Genomic DNA, 24,084 nt, shown 5'->3' on the forward strand with positions numbered 1-24,084 from the left:
GGCACCACTATTTAGATCAAAAGATATACAAGACATAATTCTGACTTCAAAGAACATTTGAAATGCTTGGCTTAGATTTCCTTACAGCAGATGGCAATGTTGCTACTATCTTGAATTTCACATTTTTCAGTGTTTTCTTTCATTTAAGAAACAAGGCTGTATTTTATATTTATTTCTACAAGTACCAGAATTATGCATCAAATTCTATTTGACTAGGCTGGCAGCCTTCGCCCATCTTCCCCCAATCTTCACACAGGACAGCTGCAAAACAGTGTTATATGGCTTTACTTGGCTTTGACAGCAAGAAAGTGCCACCTAATACATTTTGGAAGTAAGCTGTAACACAGAACATTGTGTTCCTTTTTAATTATAATCCAAACTGCAAATATGTCTGCATGAGTTAAATATCCTGAAGTAACTTAAAAATATAACAGTTTTTTAAGTCCTCTGAGGAAAAGTTGAACTGTCCTTTTTCTGAGAGCTATACATCATCCCCAATGCCACTCTGGTTGTCTTCCTGGTTGCTGGGCTGCAATCATTTCCCATTTAGTCAGGTTCGCATGCACCAGTCCTTTGGCTTGGCACATCTCAGCCAATTGGCTCCTTCTCAGCTTGCCATAATCCTCTGCTGACATCCTTGCCTGATCTCCCTGACTAAGCTAACAAAAAGTAAATAAATAAAACTATTGTGATATGAAACTCTGAATGTCTACTTTGTGGCTGCTTAAGAGTACAAATACCTTTTTAGTGACCACTGCTTACAGATTACAGGAATTCAATATCCACACCACTGCTCACCATTGTGTGAACATGTGATGGTGCCGCCACTGCCAAACAATTAATGTCATGCCCACCACTGCTGCCAATATGTGATGGCCACCAATATGTGCCATCCCCACCCTAGGCCAGTAATCAAGAAGCCTGAATCCTCACCAATGACACTGGAGAGGGACGTGAATTTGGAATACAAATGGATACACTAAGTATTTCCAGATGCAAACCTCTATGAATCAAGTATGATTTGTATGTTTTCCCTTAAGAGCACACAGGGAACACACACAGCATCGGGTCTGGATGTCTTTACATCAGTCTCCCTCCAGATCCCCAGTAAGTCTCCCCACTGCTACAACTGTAGGGTTAGGTCCTTAGCAGAGTATCCAAGCCAAGTCCTCCAGCACCTTCTCTTTAAACTCAGTGCTTCATGTCCCTGCCCCAAGTAGTTGACACACACTATAAGATTTAATTTTCACACACACACACACACACACACACACACACACACACACACACACACACACACACACACACACACCTACCTACCTACCTGGGAAAGGCTGGCACAGATTACCCACTCTACCAGCTCTGCCCAGACTATAAGGTAGATTCACTGCCACCAGACACTCCACAATGCTACCCTAAGGCCCTTAACAATGGGTGTCCAAATATACTGTGCAATATTAATACTAATACAAATGATAGTAGTTGACCCAGATGGCTAGGCCTTCTGGAGTGGCCCACACAGTGTCAACAAATAAATAAAAGTACTCTCAAAGGTTAAATACTTTCTACATGGATTAGCCATAATAAACATTTTAAATATATTTAATAATAAATAATAAAAAAAAGCATGAAAATACTGAATATATATTCACAGTAAACCACAGAGTTCGGATCACAGGAAATGTTGAAAAGAACATTGATGGACAGACTCAGACAAATAAAGAAAAACAATACCTAAACTAAGCTTCACTATATTCCTCACTAAATCTAAAAGAATTTTACAGTTTCCTAGTTAAGTTACTTACTACCGCAATGTAAGATGCTGTGGGTGAAGGTCTTTCTAGTTGGGCTTCCCAAACAGAATATTCAATACTCTGAGATTACTCTCTGTAAAATATAATATCCAAGATGACTTGCAGAATGATCTCATCTGGTCACCTGACTCTAGGTTCGCACAATATCTCCTTCTGAAATTTGATACAGGATTTTAGCAGACTGCTACAATACACATTTAGAGCTTTTATGACACTACCTAGGAGCGAGAAACATTTATTACACTTCCCTCCTTCTTTACAAAAGCTAACAGATAAAGGCTGCCCCCAGATCTACTATCTCCCATCCCATTCAGCACTATAGGGAGCCTTTTAATGGTTTAACAGTTTATTTAAATTTCCCTTATTTTTCTTAAATAAGCCAGCTGGTTAACATTTGCTGTGTCCATTTCCTCTATTAAAACATACATGTTTAATTCAGTTAACATAATACATATGCATTTCTCTATTTATAAAATTCTGGCTAGCTGTGCTGGCACAAGTCATACATCCACTGTTGTACTTCGCCTGGCCTGGCTGGCACTAACTCCTATCATCACAGTAAGGACTGCTGGTGCATAGTTAGTCTTTGCTCTTTGAAACATGGATAAAAGTATTTGCATAGCTATACCATGCTTCTTGATTTTCTGCAATGTGCTGCAACTAGACGAATGGGAAATGTCGCATACAGCTGCCATTTGATGGACTCCTACTGGGTTCTAGTACATAATTTGCACCTCATATCAGCCCTGCACTTACAAATACTGCTGCATGACAACAAACTAATTGGAAGTTAACAATCTGTCTTGAATTTGTCATAGTAGTTTGTTGTTGTCTGTGGTTTCCTCAGGGTGGTCTGGTTTCCTCCCACATCCCAAAGACATGCTGTAGGTGGATTGGACACTCCAAATTGGCCCTAGGTGTGAGTGCATGCATGTTTGTGCCTTCAGTGGAAGGCTGGGCACCGGACTGGCAACTCGACACCGTAAAACTCCACTGCCAATCATGAGCGGACAGGTGATCCGCTGTGGCGACCCCTAACTGGGAAAAGCCGAAAGAAGAAGAAGAAGAAGTTTGTTGTTGTCTGTACTGTGTCTTTTTTAATGTGGCATTTTATACATTAGAGCTGTATGTAATCCTATGACTTGTTCGATTCAGCAAATTAATAGAAGCAAATGAGCGAATAAGGTGTCACCACAACCTAACATATTCATATGTTACATATTAAAAGTTAAATGGTATAGTGGAATTTCTGCTATGCAAGAATGGCTTTCTTCTCAATGAGTTTCACTATGAATACATTAAAAGAAACCACTTAACATTTTCTTTAAAATTTACCTGCCTGCAATTTACTCATATCACTTGCTTTGCTTTTAATAGCTAGTTCTCTTTTACAGCACCACATGCTATCTGAGTAATTGCAAAACAGTGTTGTATGGCTTTACCTAGCTTTGACAGCAAGAAAGTGCCCCCTAATATACTTTGGGAGTAATCTGTAACACAGCACAGTGTGTTTCGTTTTGATTATAATCCAAACTGCGATTATGTCTGCATGCATTAAATATCCTGAATTAATTTCAAGTTATAACAGACTCGTTTCAATGCTTCATACTTTTGGTGATACTAATGCCAGACATCCAGCTATGTCAGTTATTATCAAAATAAGTAATGCAGCTGGTTGTGCAAGAACTGCCAACATACTTTTTGTTCTGTTTTGGTCTGTTAGGGGGAATAAGCACATTACATTAATTGAGAAGGGGGCGACAAAAATATAAGATGAAAAATAGCATTTCTGGTAATACATGTCTCATACATTTTGCTCAGGTCCATGTAGTATCTCTTGTAACTTATCACACTTCTTTTTACCCACATATAATGACAACTATTTCTTTATTTTTTTTGGCAAATCCATTGCTCTTGTTGGGTAGGGTATGTACCTACCACATGCTGTGGCATAGCTCTCCTAAACTCCATCCCTACCTCCGTTTGTGGACACCTATTGTGATTGCTTTTATCCAAGTCAAACACCTCTGGATCTGGGTCACCAGCCCCCCCCCCCCCATGCTGGTGATGATGAGGTCCCCATGGGAGGTATACCAGCCTTGAAACTACAGTTACTGTTTGAAGAAGCAGACTTAGCTTTGAACAATTTATGGCTTTGCTAGCTTTAAACAGAATGTGGCTTTGCATTCTTACATGCTGAAATCATTTTGTCTTGCTGAACAGCTATGAGATGAGATAACTGTGAGTTGTCCTGTTCTAGATCCAAAGTCCAGTATGCCTCACAGACTCACCCAGCTTAGTTTTCTCCATTAATTCGGTTCTGACCTGCAGAAGAGCTTGGAGAATGGCCTGACTCCTGACCATATATTATCCATTGACTCTACCACCAGGAAAAGTGAGCAGGCTTAAAGTGTTTTTTTTTATTATTATTATTAATATTTTTACCCTTACCTTTGTACCACTGTATGTGGTGCATAAAGTGCTGAACAGGACTCATGCTCATGAAGCGGAATTTTCTGCTATATTTAAGAAAAATCACTTTTAAAAAAAAAACATTTTTATACACTGACACCACTAAGGAAAAACAATGAAATTTAACCTTAGTAGTGTTAGTGTAGGAAAGCACATTTGGTGTTCACAGACTATAATAGATGCAGCATCTTGCAACTGTGAGGGTATCTCATTAAAGTCTATGAATGTAGTATATGCTACCCTAAGGTAATGTCACAGTAGGAAAGACTAAATTGATCTGTGTCATGGTTTAATAAAAGAAATTACAAAGTGTTTTATTATGGACTGCGGTGGTGGTGCCGCGGTAGCGTTGTCGCCTCACAGTAAGACATTGTCCTGTTCGATTCTCAGCTAGAGCGTCTTCTGTGTGGAGACATGCATGAATGGGCATACTTTTGTTGAAGGTTGTGCATCAGGGCCGGCAACTCGGCACGTAAAAATCTACTGCCAATCATTAGCGGACCGGAGTTCTGCTGTGGCGACCCCTAACCGGGTAAAGCCGAAAGACACAACAACAAAGTGTTTTATTATGCAACAGCCCAAATAAAGTAAGATGGACAACCAGGAAAACGCACTGCAGCACTTGACTTATCAGATTCTGCAATGCATATGCCAAGGTCGGAAAATCACTTTAAGCTCGTCATTTGAAAACTCCCAATTTCATTACTGAGGAAATGCCAAATGTTAAATCCAAACAAGAAATTTCTAAAAGAGTTTTGGCTGCCCCAGACATAGCTTAGAAATCCTCATATATTATATCTCAAAAAAATAAACAAAAATAAAAAACAAAAAAAAACAAATGATGCCTTGATTTGTACCTCAACAGTTTTATTTCAATTAACTCAAACATTCTTAAAATAACAAAAAAGCAACCAGAAACTTGTAAATCATCTGACCACCCTGAAATGTTAAATGAATATATAACTGCAAACATTTCCAAGAATTAGTAAATTAATTACTAATATATGTATAAAAATACCCAGATTCCAAAGCATATTTTATAGATAACTCATTTTTCAATCCCTGGATCTGAAATGTGCCACATGTAAAAATTTTATAACACTTCCTTTTTCAATAAGGCATCTGTGACAGAATTCTGACAAGCATAAATACAATGCCTCAAAAAACTGACCAAATATTTTGTTTATACTTAAAATGCATGGCCACTAGTCTAGTTACAATGTTATTATTAATATCGCTTACTATATGTTATTTGTACCTGCCCTGTTTCTTTAAAAAAAAAAAAAAAAAAAAAAAAAAAACGTTCTTTTTTAAAGGCTTTCTTTAAGAATGCATTTTGCATCAGGTTGCACAGATGCAGAAGACCTTCTACATCTGGGCGATGTGTGATGAGTTGTTTACATCTTCCTGGTCATTGCAAAAGAAATATGAATTCCTGAAGACATTTGTACTGTGGACCATGACCGGACAACTGTTAGGTGTGTGTGTGTTTACGTTTTTAAGAGGAGTGTGTGTGTGCGCAAGAAATAGGTAGGCGTGTGTGTAGAAGTAGTAGGTAAGTTTGTGTGCGTGTTTATGTATAAGAAGTAGGTAGGTCTGCGTGTGTGTGTGTGTGTGTGTGTGTGTGTGTGTGTGTGTGTGTGTGTGTGTGTGTGTGTGTGTGTGTGTGTGTCTGAGTGAGTGAAATGTCCAGATTTTCACAGAATGTCAAGATTTTAGTCTCACATTCGTGGTCTATAAAACTGTATTTTTCTGGCAATCCCTGGCAAATCATTGAGGATTAAGACAGCAAATAATGGCAGACATTTGAGCTTTAGACTTCATATCCTTCTGAAAGTTCATACTAATGCAAAACTTGTTGTTCTATCAACTTTTGACATTTGTAAGAGCAATATTTAAAAAAGTGTCCTCATTTTTGGACATTTGCCCCCCCCCCCCATTATGTGTGTCTTTGTCCAGATTTCTTGCTCTACTCTAAAAGGTTGAGAGGTATGGAAGAGGGTCTAAGAGGGAGGTAGGGGTGTATGTGTGTTTAATACCTCTCAACTGTACAGATTTTCACAAAATGTCCATATTTTTGCCTTATATTTTTGGTCTGTTCCTCATAAAACTTTTTTTGTTTTTTTTTTGAGAAATCACCGGGATGATCTAATGATTAAAGTTACTAACTAATGGCATGCATTTGAGTTTAGTTTCAGACTTCATATCTTTCAGAAAATGCATTCTAACACAAATCCTGTTATTCTAGCAACTTTCTGAATTCATAAGAGCAATATTTAAAATGTGTCCCTAGTTTTGGGCCTTTGTTCCCCCATTATGACAGGCTTTCCCAGACTTCTTGTGCTAAGAGGTTGAGAGGTATTGTGTGCGTGTGTGCGTCTGTGTATGTGTGTGAGATAGGTAGCATACCCCTCAACTGCCCAGGTTTTTGAAGAATGTCTAGGTTTTTGCCCCATATTTTTGTTTTTTCCTCATAAAAAGATTGAAGTTGCTAAATAATGACAGATATTTGAGGTTTAGACTTCATATAATTTAGAAATATGCATACTAACACAAATCCTGTTATTCTAGCAATTTTCTAAGTTCATGAGAGAAACAATTATAATAAGTTCCTATTTATTTTAGACTTTGTCCAGATTGCTTGAATTAAAAGGTTGAGGTGTGTGTGTGTGAGACAGTGAAATGCCCTAGTTAGGGGTAGCAGGTGGTTAGTAATTTGTTTAGGCTCAAGCCCTGAACCTTAGCTACAGGAAACAAGAGCCTGAATCTTCAACCCAAAATATGCAACTGTTTGCTTAGCAAGTGGTATCACTGTTGTGTGTTTAGAATTTTAAAGCAGTGTAGTAGCACAGCAGGAAGCATATTTTTGTTTTGATGCAGATGGCTGTGCATTCTATTCCCGCAGCATGTAGATGGATTGCTGATCCTGTGTTGGCATTTTAAGAGGGTGGGGTGCTGCAGTCCTGAGTATGTCCTCCTTTGGATAAGATGCCTAGTAACCATGAACCTGTTTTAGTTTGCCATCCATTCCCTATTGCACTATTACCAGCTTATCATGTTTAATGTAACATAGGCAATTTATTCTTCAAGGGCAGCAGGCAGTGAATTTGTAGATGATATACTTAAATATAAAGTTTTTGCTAGCAGCAACCTTTTCATTAGTTACAGCCAGATCTCTTTAATGTGGAATTATTCAGACTACTTTTACTTCTGCAGAGATTGTGCATATTGACTGATATTGGTGGGTTGTAATGACAGTTTGAGTGGCCTTTTTATGTTTGAAATGTTCTGAATTGGGCAGTTTTGGCATTATTTATTCATATGTTTTGTTTCTTTGCTTACTGGTTATAAATATAAAACATGCTCTAACAAGTGGTTGTGTATTATACAAGAAATATAATTTAATTATATATTATAATTTAATACAATCAGAAAGGTGAATCAAAGAAATTTTGCATGATCCTAAAAATGTGTGCAAGGGGTCTATGATTTGACAACAGCCCAAAGGTAAATTTAATCTGCCACACTGGCCAGATGCATTTTCTTTGAATGTGGGGTCAGTGCTGTTTCAATGAATGTGAATTTCAAAGTCACAGAAGTTTTAATGCTAAGTCTGTTTTCATTGTAAGACTGTATTGCTTTGTTTAGCAAATGTCTATCAGTGTTTGTGCTGGAAAATTTGAAATAAAAGTTTTAAATTAAATCCGAATATCTGTAATCATTGCAGAAGTAAAGCAGAATGCAGTAAGCAGTATGCACATGGAGTCTTGAACAGTGTTTATGGCAACTAGGGAGAAATAGCCAAATAATGGGACACACTGAAATGGCTGCATGGGCGGGCTGAGGGGGGGGGGAGGGGTTGACCCAAATGCAATATATGCATACCACCACCTGTTTGTTGACAAAAAAGCACTGTGTGTGTGTGTGTGTGTGTGTGTGTGTGTGTGTGTGTGTGTGTGTGTGTGTGTATGTATATATATATATATATATATATATATATATATATATATATATATATATATACGTATACACACACACAAACTGAGAATTGCTACACTTAATGTAGATTCACTGACAGGATGAAGCTTGGAAGTGGATGACATGATGATACAAATGAGGCTGGACATCCTATGTGTCCAACAGACAAGATGTAAGGACAATGCAGTGAAGCCACTTGGCTTGGGATGCAGAGACTACTACTCTGGAGGAAGACAGACTAGAAATGGTTTGGGAATTGTGGTGAGAGAGTGGCGTCAGAGGACAGTGAAGGATATCATCAGAATTAGTGACAGACCCATGGCAGTAAGACTCCAGTGTAATGATAGGGCAGCATTCATGATCAGACTCCAGTGTAATGATAGGGCAGCAGCATATGCCCCACAGCAGGGTTGTGATAGTGAGGAAAAGAATGCATTCAGACAGCAGTTGCAGGACCTAGTAGATTAAGCAGGACATCATGAATTGGTGTTGATTTTTTTATTTTATTTTACATTTGTTTACCGGGCTGGTCCAGCTGTCCATTTTCAGCAGAGGCCAGGGGAGAAAAGCTCCAAATACAGACATTGATATCAGAATTTACAAATTTAGTTCACTGAAAAAAATATAATAGTATTAGAATTAGCATGTTCTTACAGAAGCAACAATTAGAAATTAATTACAGACTAAGGGTATACAAATTATGCATGACGGTAGAAAATATTTAGTGTAAGATTTGTATGAAGGAGAATTGAAAGTACTAGTAGCACATTGAAAGCTAGTCAGGGTTAGTGCAGGGGCAGAGCCAGTGAGTTCTGAGTTGGGATTTGAAACAGGGAAGAGAAGAGATAGCAGTGAGATTGTCAGGAAGAGAGTTCCAGGCTTTACCTATTGTGTTTGAGAACAAGGATTTACCTGCCAAGTTATTGGATTTGCAATTTGATATAAGAAGTTTGTTAGAAGAACGTAGGCTTTTGAGGTTGCAGTAAGGAGTGATAAGGGAGGTGAGTGTAGGGGTGTTAGTGGGTTTGTAGAGGATTTTATGGGCTAAGGAGAGCTGGTGATATAACATCAGATTTTGCAGCTCAAGCCATCCTAATTGCTTTAAGTTTATGCAGTGGTGGGCTCTAAAAGTAGAGCCAGAGGCAAATCTGACAATACTGTTATATGCAACAGCCAGTTTGCAGAGGTTAGATTTGGACAGTTATGTGTAAATAGGGGAGGCATAAAGGAGGGAAGAAACCAGATGAGAATGGGCAATGGAAGTTCTGGTGAGTGGAGTAAGGAATGGTTTAATTCTATACAGGGAGCCTAGTTTTCTGTTAACTAGTTTTATAGTGTTGTTAATGTGATAGTCAAAGCATAGGTTACTGCCTACCTCTTCTCCGTGGAGCCTGGTAGTGGGGTCAGGTGATATGTTAGTGCCATTACTAGACAAGACAGAGAAGTTGAGAGGAGAGGATTTTCGGGTGGGGGAGAACAGTAACAGTTTGGTTTTCTTGGGGTTTAGGATTAAGCATTGTTTTAGGAACCATGCTTCAATGGTTTGGAAAGTCTGTTAGGTGATAGAGTGCAGTTCAGAGGGGGATGAAGCAGAACAAATCAAAGTAGAATCATCAGCATATTGTATACAGGTTGCAGAGAAAATACTGGTATGAAGATCATTAATAAAAATAGAAAACAGAAGGGGGCCAAGTATAGAACCTTGTGGTACTCCGAGGGTGATGGGCAGGTGGTTGGATAAGTTACTGTGCCAGAGCACAGCCTGTTGTCTGTTATGAAGATAGGAGTGGAACCATATTATAGCTCTTGAGTCTAGTGAGAATATTGGAAGTAAATTTAACAGTATCTGGTGACTGACCATATCAAAGGCTTTGGATAGGTCAATAAAGAGAACAGAGGTAAGGATATTATTATTTCGATTTTTGTTGAAACAATCAGTAAAGGAAAGGAGGGCTGAAGTGGTGCTGTGGAAAGGTCTGAAGCCATGTTGACCATCAGCAAGTAGGTTGTTATTCAACAGGTGATTAAGAAGTTGTTTTTGGATGCATTTTTCCATGATTTTAGCCAGGGGGGGAGAGTAGGGCTATGGGTCGGTAGTTTGAGAGTTCTGTTGAATTTCTACCTTTACGCAGGGGAATGCTATGTGAAATTTTCCAGACAGAAGGAATATAGCCTTCAACAATGGTTCTGTTAATCAGAATGGAAATGGGATAGGCTAGTGGTTTGGCTGAAGTTTTTAGATACTGAGCAGGCAGAAGGTCAGCAGATGGAGAGGAGGCTTTAAGTTTGAAGAGAAGAGAATGGATAAGTGATGTAGGTACTGATTGCAGTTGAAATGTGGGAATAGAAGTATTAGGGGAGGTGGACTGAGAGGTGATATCGGGGGATTGATTAGCTAGAGACTGGACAGTTTCAGTAAAGAATGTATTGAAGGCATCAGCGGTTTGTTTAGGGTTGTTTTGAGAAGTGCCTATGGGGCAAGGGGTGTCAGAGTGGCCAGGTCTTAAGAGGCTATTTATTCCTGCCCAGAACTTTTGGGGATTTTGTTGGTTAGGTTGTTGTGAATGGCAGTAGTAGCTTTTTTTTATCTAGAAGTACCGCTTTTTTTTTAGTGGAGTTTCTGATTTGTCTAAAGTTAAGTTGGTCGGTGGGATCTTTAGTGCTACGGTATTTGGTCCAGAGTTTATTTTTCAGAATAATTTTATGCTGGGTATCTTTTGAGAGCCAAGGGGTAGGTTTTGAGCTAATTCTAATAGATCTTAAGGGAGCATGAGAGTCTAGAATAGAAAGGAACTTGGAGTTGAAGTAAGCTATAGCATCATCCAGAGGCAGTAGTTTAAGAGGGGACCAGCTGAAAGCACTGAGTTCTGCTAGGAAGCTTTCAGGGTTAAAGTTTTTATTTGTTCTGACCCTTTTGTATTTAGTTAGGTTAGGGGTAGCAGTTTTATGTCAGATTAGGTAAGTAAGAACATGGTCACTTAAATCATCTGGTAGTGCCCCTACTGTATAAGTATGGTGGTGACTATTTATCAGAGTCCAATCCAATATGCTTTCTTTGTTGTTAGATTTGTTAGTTCTAGTTGGGTCATGAATGGTTTGAGAAAAAACATGAAGATTTGGGGGGGGGGGTGTAGAGAGGTGCAGGTTTTCCAGTCGATATTGACATTGCCCAGGAATATGGTTTCTTGTGGGAATCGAAAAGCGAGCCAGCTAAGGATCTCTTCTAGGGTACTAATGTTATTTCCAGGGGGGGAGGTAGGTGCAGATTATATAGATGGATTTGTGGGAATTAAGCTGGAGTTTGGAGATAAGGATGTTGGCATTACTTACAGAGGGAGGTTTTTCATGGATGACAGTAATTTGCAAACTGGTTTTGTAAAGAATTGCTATCCCACCACCCTTTTTGGCTTTATGATCTAGTCTGAAGATGTTATAGCCAGAGGGAGTAATCTCCCTGTTTTAGGTTGTTGGTCTGAGCCAGGTTTCAGACAGGCAAAGGAAATTAAATGAGTGTATGTCTAGCAGTGCATGGAGGTAGGCAATTTTATTATTAATGCTACGGATGTTAAGGTGAGGTATAGAGAGGGAGTTTGGGGGTTTGGAGGATAAGTTTGAGCATGAGGGTGGAGGACAGAGGGGGTTTATAGTAGCAGTGTTATTTGGGCCAGGGTTGGGATGAATGTCACCTGCTAGAAGGGAGAGAAGTAATCTTATTTTTAGGTTAAAGGGTTTGGTGAAGATGTGTAAAGATTTTCTGTATATGTGATTAGTTTAAGTAATGTGGAACTTTCTATGAAATTTTGCAAGAAGGTAGTTGGGAGAAGAAATAATATTTGAGAATGTATGGAATGTGTTTTGGGAAGGTGAGTTAGTATGCTGAGTGAAAGTGTTTGGTTCTTTGAGTCTGAGGTGTTCATATGATGATAGAAGGTAGAGTAGCATAAGGTAAAGAAGAAGTGAAAAAGGAGGATATGTTTTAAATAATTTGAGGTTAGAGGTGGAGGCATAGTGATAGGATGGTATATGGAAGAAAAATTGGGAAGTAGAAGTGGAAAAGTAGACAGGAAGAGTAGAAAGAATTTGTGTGTGTTTTAAAGATATAGTTCTGTCTGTCCCAGTATGTGTATTCAATTGAATTGAATCAATCCATTGATAATGGGTGAATTGAATACACATATTGGGACAGACAGAACAGGATATGAAGACTGCCTGGGTCAACATGGGTGGGGCAACAGGAATAAAGAAGGAGAGGCCATTCTAGATTTCTGTCCGGCAAATGGCTTGATATAACCAATACATGGTTCAAAAAGAGAGACAGTCACAGCATCACATACAATAGTAGACCATATGCAACTCAGGTAGACTTCCTCCTAGTAAGGAAAAGGCACTGGGGTAGAATCAATGATTGCAAAGTCATCCCCAATATAACAGTCTGCCCACAGCATAAACCACTTGTTGCGACAGTTAGCTGCAAGCAGTGGTCAGAAAAGGCTCTAAGGTCAACAGAGACCAGGCTGAAGACCTGGAAATTGACTGGAGAGAAAGTATAACAGTTCAAGGAATTACTCAGGGCTCTAGCACCCCAAGAAGAGGAGGAAATAGGTGGAGTTGAAGAAGAATGGCAGTGTCTCAAAACAGCATGCGTGAGGACTACAGAACAGATAGTGGCCAAGCCAGGTATGGAAATAAGGTACATATGGAAAGCTGGTGGTGGAATACAGAAGTCCAGGAAGTCATCAAAAGAAAGAAGGAGTGCAGGAAAAAGTGGGAGATAGAAAAGACTGACCAGTCTAGACAGGAATGCTGGTTGACTAAGAAAGAAGCTAAGAAAGGAGTTGCAATAGCAATGAATATGGCATCATAGGCACAATACCAACTTCTGGAAAGTTACTCAGTAGGTGGTACAAAGAAATTATATCAGGTTGCAAAGCAAAGACAGAAAGATAAAGAAGATAGTCAAACACCCGTCATAAGGGATACCAGCAACAACCTGCTCACCAGTCCACAGGACATCAAAGGCAGAGGGAAGGAGCATTTCCAGGAGCTTATGAATGAAGAAAACCCCACAGAACCTGTACTGCCCCAGGAAAAGCGTACGATGACAGAAGAACAGAAGCCCACCCTAGAAGAAGTTAGAATAGCATTAAGGAAAATGAAGTCAGGGAAAGCAGCAGTTCAGATGAGGTCACAGCAGATATGATAAAGATGCTCAGTGAGACCGGGGAGAAATGCCTCCTGAGGGTACTCATAGCAGTGTGGAGAGAAAGGCATATTCCAAATGACTAGAGAATAAGCATATTCATGCCAATGTACAAGAATAAAGGGAACATCCACAACTGTGGGCAGTACAGAGGCATCAAAAAACTCCTATCACATCGTATGAAAGTTCTGGAAAAGGTGATCGATACATGGATACGCCGAGTAGTAGAATGTAAGATAAGAGATGAGCAGTTTGGATTCAGATCGGGATGCAGCACAACTCACCTGATGTTTGCAGTGAGACAGTTAGTTGAGAAGAAGCTAGATATGAGGAAGGAGTCCTACTGGGCATTCCTAGATGTGAAGAAAGCATCTGACAAGGTCCTAAGAAAGCTGATCTGGACAGTACTGCAGTAGCTAGAAGTCCCAGAAACATTGGTAGAATTAGTGTAAGCTATGTACAAGGACCCAAAGACTCAAGTACAAACAGCGTTTGGCCTCACAGAGGGGTTCCTAGTAGGACTGGGTGTGGGGGTGGGTGTACACCAAGATTCTGCTGTGAGCCCACTGCTGTTCATAATGGTAATGTTCTACATTAGCAAACAGGTTGGAGGACACAGATCAACAAAGCTGCTGTATGCAGACAATGTGGAATTACAGGCAGACTTTGAGCAAGAACTTCAGCAAAGGATAGGAGAATGGAATGCAAAACTGAAGGAACATGGGATGAAACTGAGCACAGATAAGACAGTGGTAATGGCAGCAAATTGAGGAAATCAGAAGACACTGAAGATTGAGATACAAGGGAAGACAGTGAAACAGGTAAATAGCTTCAAGTATCTTGGAGGGGTGGTTGAGGAGAAGGGAAGACTGATTGAAAATGTCAAAGCTAGAATCAGAGGGGCTGCAGCCAACTAGCATAGAGTCTCAGGTGTAGTCTATAACAGAAGAATGCCAAAGAAGCTGAAAAGTAAGAGAGTGGTTGGACCAGTGCTTTTGTATGGTAAAGAAACCTGGACAGTAAAGGCAATGCAGATGAAGATGGTAGAGGTGATGGAAATGAAGTGCCTGAGAAGGGTGGTAGGATGCACACTGTGGGGACAGATGAAGAAATGAGGACACAAGAGCAGAAGTCAAAGTAGATCCAGTCAGGAGCGGCCCTAGGTCAACTGGTGCCCTAGGCAAAACAGCTCCACGGCGCCCCCCAACACATTACCTGGTGCCCCCATCCTGGTCTACCTACACCAAATAAATACTGGAAAAGTGCCCCTGCTACACCGGTGTCCTAGGCAGCTGCCTAGTTGGCCTATGCCTAAGGCCGGCCATGGATCCAGTTGCAGAAAAGATCAAACAAAACAGATTACGGTGGTTCAGACACATTTGCAAAAAGCAGAAGACAATCTGGTGAAGAAGATTTGATTCACACAGGAAGAAGGTAAGAGGAAATGAGGATAACCAGCAAAGAGGTGCATGGATTGTGTGACAGAAGATCTGTGACAGGCAGGAGTGTGGCACTGAATCGAGAGAGATGGTGACAGTTAACATGATACCCCAACCCCATGTAGCAGATGGGGGGAAAAGGGGGTCGTCTGCTGCTGCTACTGCTGATATATAGACAGATAGACGTGTGTGTGTGTGTGTGTGTGTGTGTGTGTGTGTGTGTGTGTGTGTGTGTGTGTGTGTGTGTGTGTGTGTGTGTGTGTGTGTTGGTTTTCATCTGAAAATAACAGTTGAAGTTATAAGCTTTTTTTCTATTTGCCTTTTTGTACTGACTGCTAGAAATAAAAACACTGGTTTTAACCAGACTCATTCTTTGAGCTGAATATATGCACTGCTGGTTTGGACTGGATACATTTATTACAGATTCTCCAAAACAGAGTTACATTTACAAAGCACTTCCAACATAGTTACCAAGTATAACCAGGAATTTGTCATGCTTTTATTTTGTGGTTTATCCTTTCTGAGGCATGCCTATCTCTGGGAATGCCCAAGTTTTCCTAATTGTAGGATTTAATTTTGTTTCTATTGAAATTCTAGCATTTGTGTAAAACAGTTTAATTACTACCTTTACAAAGATCTCAACCAGCGGATTACCCAGACAGTGAGAAACATAATCTGAACAATAGAGGATATGTAGTACAGTATAGTCAGCATCAACCATGGACCTTCATTACTGATACAGCTATAATCAAACCACGACCCCCAGTATCAGAATTTCTGCAAAACACCAAGATATGGAGAAACAATCTACAGCAGAACAGAAAATGCAGCAACACGTACTTAATGTTAAACAAGGACAGACTGTAACACACAGCAATTGTCTTAATGAGGATAGACAGCTATAAATAAATGTTAGTAAAAGTTAAGAGTACAGTACAGGCATCTGTATGGTTTCTGAACAGCATATGCTAACTCCAAGTACTTTTTGCTGAATTTTCTAATTTTTGCTGATTTTGGTCGTTTTTATTACCTGCACTTCTCAGAAAGCTTAAAAAGTAGACTAGCTACTTATTTCACTGTATTTCTGCCTGTAAGTCATTTTCCAGTTGTGAACTTGCCTTGCTTTATTTAAAAAGTTTAAATTTTCAAAGTTGTAATTTTGCAAAGTTTTAATTGAGTTTATTGTTCTGGGCTATACACTCAAGTGCATTAGCCTTCCTGTGCTTATCTACTGTATAACTACATTGTTTAGCCTGATTTAACCACAAAAAAAATTCTATCTTGTTTGCTAATTTCCCACCTTTTCTAACTAGAATAGTCCAGTTTCCAGGCTTTGCTGGTTTCAGGACTTTAGTTTCAGTGTTCAGAGGTATCCAGACCTTGCTGTGGTAGAGGGAGGTCCTGGTGCTTACCAGTGAGAGTGACAGCATTGTACTGCCTATCCAACACTAGAGGAGTGGTTTCCAGTTCTGAAATTGCAGTTTTATTGGCCATTTTGGGCTGATTTCTATCCCAATTCAACTTTCTGGCATAAATACTCACATTTGCACACCACCACTGAACTAAGCTTAAACTATTCCCTGTGCCAGAAAGTCTGCTCTTCAAATTTTCCCTTACAACTAGCTAGTTTATCAGCAGTAGCACTAAAATCTGTATACCTGTGACTAGTACTTGCTCTAAAACTCAAGCACTAGGAAGCCTTAATTTGTTACAAGCACTTACCTCTCCTTGGTAATAAGGAGAAAATAGTCATAGGCAGTGGGCACTAGACGGCCTACAATTGCAAGTACCTTGCCAAAAAGTAAGGGAAAACACCTCTTGTACTACATAAAGAAAGCACCTAACCAAGCATGTCCAAGGAGCTTCTGGTGATTTTTCCCTGTCCACCTGGTGAATCTGGGCATACTAGGGCAATGCAGCAATTGCCTCATGTACACAGACAACCCCCTCTCCTCCTACCACTAAACATTACAGCCTGTGAGAGATGCACTTGTATAGCTAAACTGGAAGCAAAGCTCTCTCCAGCCAAGATTGTGCTAGACAGTCAAGAGGAGAAGATTAACACCTGCACTACACCTCAAGCAACACATAGTCCTTCAAAACCCACACCACCAAAACTCACACACAGTAACACAAAACCCACATATGTGGAGGCTCTTAACATTAACCTTCCCAAGCAACAAGGACCACTGAAGCTGAAACGCAAACCACTACCACCCCCAAACACAACCAAAGCATCACATAGCTCACAACACCAGTGTAACACCCAACAGCAGCCCTTAAGGCAAGACAACGTACCCAACACTTTAGTCATAGGTGACTCTATAATCAGGCACACTGATGTCCCACTCACCAGGCTGAACAAGGAGAAAATTACAGTTAGTTGCCGGTTGGTTGCCAGGATCTGCCACATAATGCATGCACTCAAATCACTCCACAACAGGTACAAATATGACTCTGTCTTTGTCCATATTGGAGTAAATGACTTGAAGTGTACCTCCCTGGACTACATGAAAAGAGACATGGAAGAGCTCTTGTTTCATGTAGCCCAGGCAGGTATGACCCTAGCCCTGAGTAGCATCCTGCCATCGCCCAGAATGATACCACAGTATAAGGGCAAAATGATTGATTTCAATAATTGGCTAAGCTTCTGGTGTCATTCAAAGGGGATCTAGTATCTGTCTGCCTGGGCTGACATGATCTACAAACCATGCTGCTTTGCAAGAGATGGTTTGCACCTGTCTCCCCTGGGATTCAAGTTACTGGCTAAGGCTCTTGCCACCCCATAGTGCCTTTTTTAGGCAAAGTTCAAAGGACAAAATTACCACCATAATGGGTACAAGCAAGAAAAATCTGAAGGCAATGCTACTCAATGCTAGAAGTCTAAACCTTAAGATGCACTCTCTCGAGGCTCTCCTAAAAATGGAGAACATCGATGATTGTGCAGTTACTGAGACCTGGTTCAAAGCTCCAGAGAGCACCACTGCAATACCAGGCTACAACTCATACCACACTTTTCGGCCACCAAACCAAGACCGAAGCACTAAAGGTGGAGGGGTATCCATATTTACCAAGGATATTCACACCTCTAGGCTGGTTGCCCAACACAATGCATCTGAAATTCTCCAGGTGCAACTAACACTAAGTAAGACTGCAATACAAATTGTAGCTTGCTACAGATCCCCCACCATGCCCCAAGATTCTCATTACACCTTTCTAAACATACTGGAAAATATTAGGGTACAGCCAAACACCTTAATACTGGGTGATTTCAACTACCCTGCCATTAACTGGGAAAACTACTCCTGTATAAACACCTTTGCTCACCAGTTCTTGGAATTCATAAATTCCAATTCCCTAGGGCAACTAATTCATAGTCCCACCAGGGATACCAATATTCTAGACCTGGTCATTACCAACATGGGAGATCGATGCTCCACACCAGTGGTCACCCCCTGCCATTGGTCAGATCAGACCACAAACTAATCACCCTTGACATCCACATCCCACCCCCACCCTCCTTTAAGGAAACTTCCATAAAATCTTCTCCAAAGCCAACTTCATGCTTCTCAAGTTAGAAGTAACAAACTTCATGACACCCATGCAGATGGGAACTGGATATTCAACTGCTGAATCCTACACTAAGGTGCTGTATGAGCACATTCACTTGTGCATGGACCAAGCCATCCCAAATAGAACCAAGAAACTGTCCTCTTAAAAAAAAGAAAGCAAATCTGGTGGTCCTCTGCCATAAACAAACTGTACAACAGAAGTAAGAAACTGTTTCAGAAAAGAGGAAGAACCCAGGATTCAAAAATACCCTCACCAGTCACAGTAAAAAGCTGAGATCCCTCATAAAATCACCCAAAGCTAGTTATGAAAACAAAATTGCCAAAGATTCCAAAGACAACCACAAGGCATTCTATAGCTATGTCAAGAATCTAAATGGCAATACTCAGATCTGCTCTGAGCTACAGCAGAATATTGCCAATATCCTGGCAGACAGAGTCAGTGACAACTTCACCCCCCCACCCTCTAAAGGGCCCCTCTTAATACCAAAAGAATGCCAAATTCCGGTAATCACAGCCACTCAGGTAAAAACCGCACTCTCCAAAGCCAAGAATACAGCATTCATGGGACCAGACAACATCCCATGCTGTGTACTGCATGAACTACAAAATGAACTGGCACCTCACCTATGTGTCATGTTTATTCAAAGCCTCACCTCAGGCTTCATGCCCACCAAGTGCCGCACAGCTACAGTCATCCCACTTCACAATGGGGGATCCACTTTGGATCCCAGGAACTACCGTCCTATCAGTCTGACGAGCCTGATCTGCAAGGCCATGGAACATATTATCGTGGAACTTGTAAACAAAGACATTGGCAACCTTCAAACACTGGAACCCACCTAGTTTGGGGTCGTGAAGGGCTGATCTTGCCTTCTGAACCGGAATTACTTCTTTTAATCAGTCTCCAGAGCTGTGGATGAGGGTAAGATGGTTCACACAGCCTATCTGGACCTTGCCAAGGCTTTTGACACTACCCCCCACTCTGGAATCATAGATAAACTTACTAAGCTGGGCATTAATCCCTACATCACTCAATGGGTTGCAAACTGGCTTACTGACAGAACACACACTGTAAAAGTAGCAGACTCCAAATCCAGCTCCAGACAAGTGACAAGTGGTGTACCGCACGGTTCTGTCCTAGGACCATACTTGTTTGGCATCTACTTCTCTGAAGTACAGGCCAACACTAAGGGACTCTGGCTTTCAAAGTTCGTAGATGACTGCAAGCTGGGAGCCATTATTGAATCCCCAAATGATGTGGATATACTACAAAATGGCCTTAACAAAACAGATGCCTGACAGAGCCATGGGGTCAAGCTAAATGCCAAAAAATGTATAGTTGTCCCCTTTGGGAAAAAACATGTACCTGTGAACTACCACATAGGTGGCAGTACACTAAACACTGAAACTGTGATAAGAGACCTAGGGACACAGGTGGACAGTGGTCTCACCTTTGATAACCACATACCCACAACAGTTAGAAAATCCTTCTATGTGGCTCACCTCATCACTAAGGGCTTTTCATCCAGAAAAAAGGAGGTAACTGTCCCTCTGTACTCATCCCTCATTAGACCCATTATAAAATACAATGCCCCATTTGGTATGTACCTCACAAGTCATCTACAACAACTAGAAAGGCTGCAAAAATACCTCACAATAAGAATCACAGACCTAAAACAGATGCCTTATGCTGACCGTCTAAAGAAACTCCAGCTATAGTCTGTCACATACTGCCTACACAGTGGCAATCTCTGCCTAACATACAAGGCCATGTCAAACCCAGAGTTGTTGGACATGCTACACTTGAAATCCCAATCCCTCCGAGCCACATGCTCCAGGGATCTTAACCTTGTCATCACGATGAATAGAGCATGCTGGAGGGATACATTTCTGACTCAGGGACTCCCCATACTCTGGAATAGGCTGCCCATACATGTCAGGCAGAGCACCTCAATGGCCCTCTTCAAGAGGAACCTAGATGATTGGATGGGAGATAGGAAATTCACCCCGGGGATCACATCAGTAGCCCTGCTAGACAGGTGCCCAGCAAAGTAAATATTTGTGGGAAGCAATAGCCAGGGGATTGTTATGGCTAGGCTTGTATAGGCCCTAGGGCCAATAGACTAGTACCTACCTATGAAACTATGTTAAAAACAGCTTTATATAATATGCATTCTCACATGTATTTAAAACACCACCAGAAATAACTCACGACACTGTAAAACTGTAGCTATTTTCTAATTTATGCTCTAATGACAAGATGACATCAAAGGGAATGAAATTGAACTCAAAGCCGCCATCAGAGGTGGGAATAACATATGAATTAGTAACTATAGGTGAGACAGAGTACAATGTTCTATTTATACAGAAGTAGATGGCTATGGATCCCATTTTTAAGGAGGAGATAAAGACAAAGGAGACATAGCTAACAAAGAAGAAAATTATGAGATTAGAAACTTGGGTTCATAGGTAGGTACTAGGCTATCTGCCCGAGGGCATTTATAAGCCTAGCTAGAGTGTGTCAGATTTCACTACCCCATTGATTAACTGAGCCTCTGTCAAGAAGAGCCAATGAAGTGATCCCAGGGGTGTATTTTCTGTTACCCATCCACTCGTCGATGTTTCTCTTGAAGAGTGTTAGTGAGGGGCTATGCTTAATGTAGTTAGGAATTTTGTTTCAAAGCATGGGGAGTCTCTGTGATAGGCATCTATCCCTCCAGCATGTTCTGTTTACTGTTGTGGTGAGATTTATCTCACTAGAGCGAGTGGCTCGCAGTGACTTGGATTTCTTTAGGTGGAGCATGTCCATCAATTCTGAGTTGGACATGGCTTTGTAAGTCAGGCAGAGTTCACCTCTGAGTCAGCGATATGCCACTGAGTACAGCTGGAGTTTTTACAGTCGGGCTGCATAGGACATATGTTTGAGACCAGTAATCATCTTGGTGAGGTACTTTTGTGGTCTTTCCAGCTGTTGGAAGTGTCTTGTGAGGTACATCCCAAATGGGGCATTGTACTCTATGATGGGTCTGATGAGTGATTAATAGAGGGGCACTATAACCTCTATTTCTAGATACAAACCGTTTAGTAATGAGATGGGCTACATAGAAGGATTTCCTAACTACTTTGGCAATATGATTGTCAAAGGAGAGATTACTATCTACCTTGATCCCCAGATCTCTTATTACCTCTTCTGTGTTAAGGGGGCTACCACGTATGTGGTAATTCATAGGTGTTTTATTTTTCCCCAAACGGGATGGCTATGCATTTTTTGGCATTTAGCTTGGGACCATGACTTTGACACCAGGTATCCATCTCAGTAAGGCCCTTTTGGAGAATGCCCATGTCAGCCAGGGAGCCCCACATAGAAAAGCACACTGAAAGAAAAAGATTTTGTAGACTGGATACTTTGGCAATGTGATTTAGACTGACTAGTAATAATATAATATGGGTGTGTAATAAAAGTAAGGAATAATAATGCAAACCTGAAGTCAAAGTAATAATTTTGTGCCAGAATATTCATCAGAAAAGAAAGATTCAGTGTACTACATTACGTTACTGGAGATTGTAATGAAACTATTACGTACATGACTTTAGCAAAGATATGTGATTGGGTAAATTCAGGAAATTGTAAGTTATATTTCACCTTTACTTATATATCTGCAGTGCTGCTGCTGATGAATTGATCTGATGTAATAAAAATCACTAAGATTTTTGAAAATGTGAAGAAATATTGGTAGTCATTTTGTGTTACAAAATCCCTAACCTTCATGCATGGATATTCCATAACAAACCTGACATCTTAGCCATTTCTGAAACCTGGCTAAAACCCCACATTAAGGATGCCGAGATATTACCACCAAACTACTCAATCATTAGATTAGACAGACCCTACAAAAAGGGTGGTGGAGTAGCTCTACTCTATGCATCCTCCCTATGCCTAACACCCCACAACAAAACCATTCCCCAGTTTTCTAATGCAGAACTACTGCTAGCTCATCTCCAACTAAATACACACAAATCCATTGCTATAGCCTCTCTCTACATTCCCCCTGGAGATAATATCCCAATACTTGAAAACATCCTCTCCTGGCTGTCAAGTAACATTAACAATGAAACTATAATCATGGGAGATACCAACATTAATTGGTTCTCCATACAGTCACCTACACACCCCCTCAACATCAACCTTTTCAAATACTCTCAATTAATCAACACAATAACTAGGCCATCCAAGGACTTCTCAAGGGGCAACATCTTAGACTGCATTCTAGTCTCCCATCCCCATAACTACACTGACAGTGGAACCCTTCCTGACCCCCTCAGTGATCATCTTCCCATCTTCACTACACGTCTTCCAACTCCCTTACAAGTTACTCACAATTACATAACTACCAGATTCCATAAAAATTTCAACCCTGAAGCTGTTTCCAGTAACCTTAAATCTATTAATTGGACTCCCTTAAAAACCCTACCACTCGAAAATGCAGTATCCCACTTTAACACTACCTTCCTAAACATCCTAAATAATCATGCTCCCCTAATAACCAAAAGAATAAAAAGGAAAGCAGCCCCCTGGCTAACAAAAAATACAATTACTTCCATGCGACTCAGAGACAAAACATGGACACAATACAAGAAAAACAAATCTACTTCAAACCTCAATCAATACAAAACTATACGTAACTCAGTGAAAAAACTTATCTCAATAGACCGGCAAAATTACTTTATCCATCTTCAAAACAATCATAAAACTAACCCACGAAAATTCTGGACAAGTATAAATTCACTCTTAAAACCTGGTACTATAGAAAACCCAAACCCCAGCCCAGACTCACAAGACATAGATCTTGCTACCCAATTCAATTGTTTCTTCATAGACTCTATTTCTAAACTTACTTCCTCTTTTACACACAACAATTCACCTAATACCTCCTCTTCTGCCAACCAACATCCCCCTCCTACTCCTTTGTCTCATTCACCCTCACCTCAATCTCCTCCTCCTACTCCTTTGCCCCATTCATCCCCACCTCAATCACACCCTTTCTCAATTAAACCTACTCCTACTTCTACCATAAGAAAACTCCTACAGAAATTAAAACCAGGCACCAATGCCCCTGACAACATTCCCTCATACTATCTCAGTATAGCTGCTGATGCCATTGCCCTCCCTATCAGCATCCTCATCAATCGCTCTATCCAAGAAGGTCTTGTTCCCGAATCCTGAAAGAAAGCCTATATTATTCCTCTACACAAAGGTGGAAATAATACTAACATCTCCAATTTTCGTCCTATAGCCATCCTCTCTCCCATTTCTAAAGTCCTGGAGAAATGTATCCACCTTCAACTCCTTCCCCACCTCTTGGACAACAATCAACTAACCCCCACCCAACATGGATTCAGACCCCATCATAGTACTATGACAGCCCTTCTATCTTTCCTCAAAACTGTTAACAAATCTAGGGATTCTGGACTCATTGTATCTACCACTCTTCTTGATCTTTCCAAGGCCTTTGATACTATATCCCATAACCTACTTCTTACTAAACTATCTAATCTAAACCTTTCTCTCACTTCACTCCACTGGTTTAACAGCTATCTCTCCAACAGAC

Source organism: Protopterus annectens, chromosome 16.part0, assembly GCF_019279795.1.
Source record: "Protopterus annectens isolate FY-2018-M chromosome 16.part0, PAN1.0, whole genome shotgun sequence".
Classification (NCBI taxonomy): Eukaryota; Metazoa; Chordata; order Ceratodontiformes; family Protopteridae; genus Protopterus; species Protopterus annectens.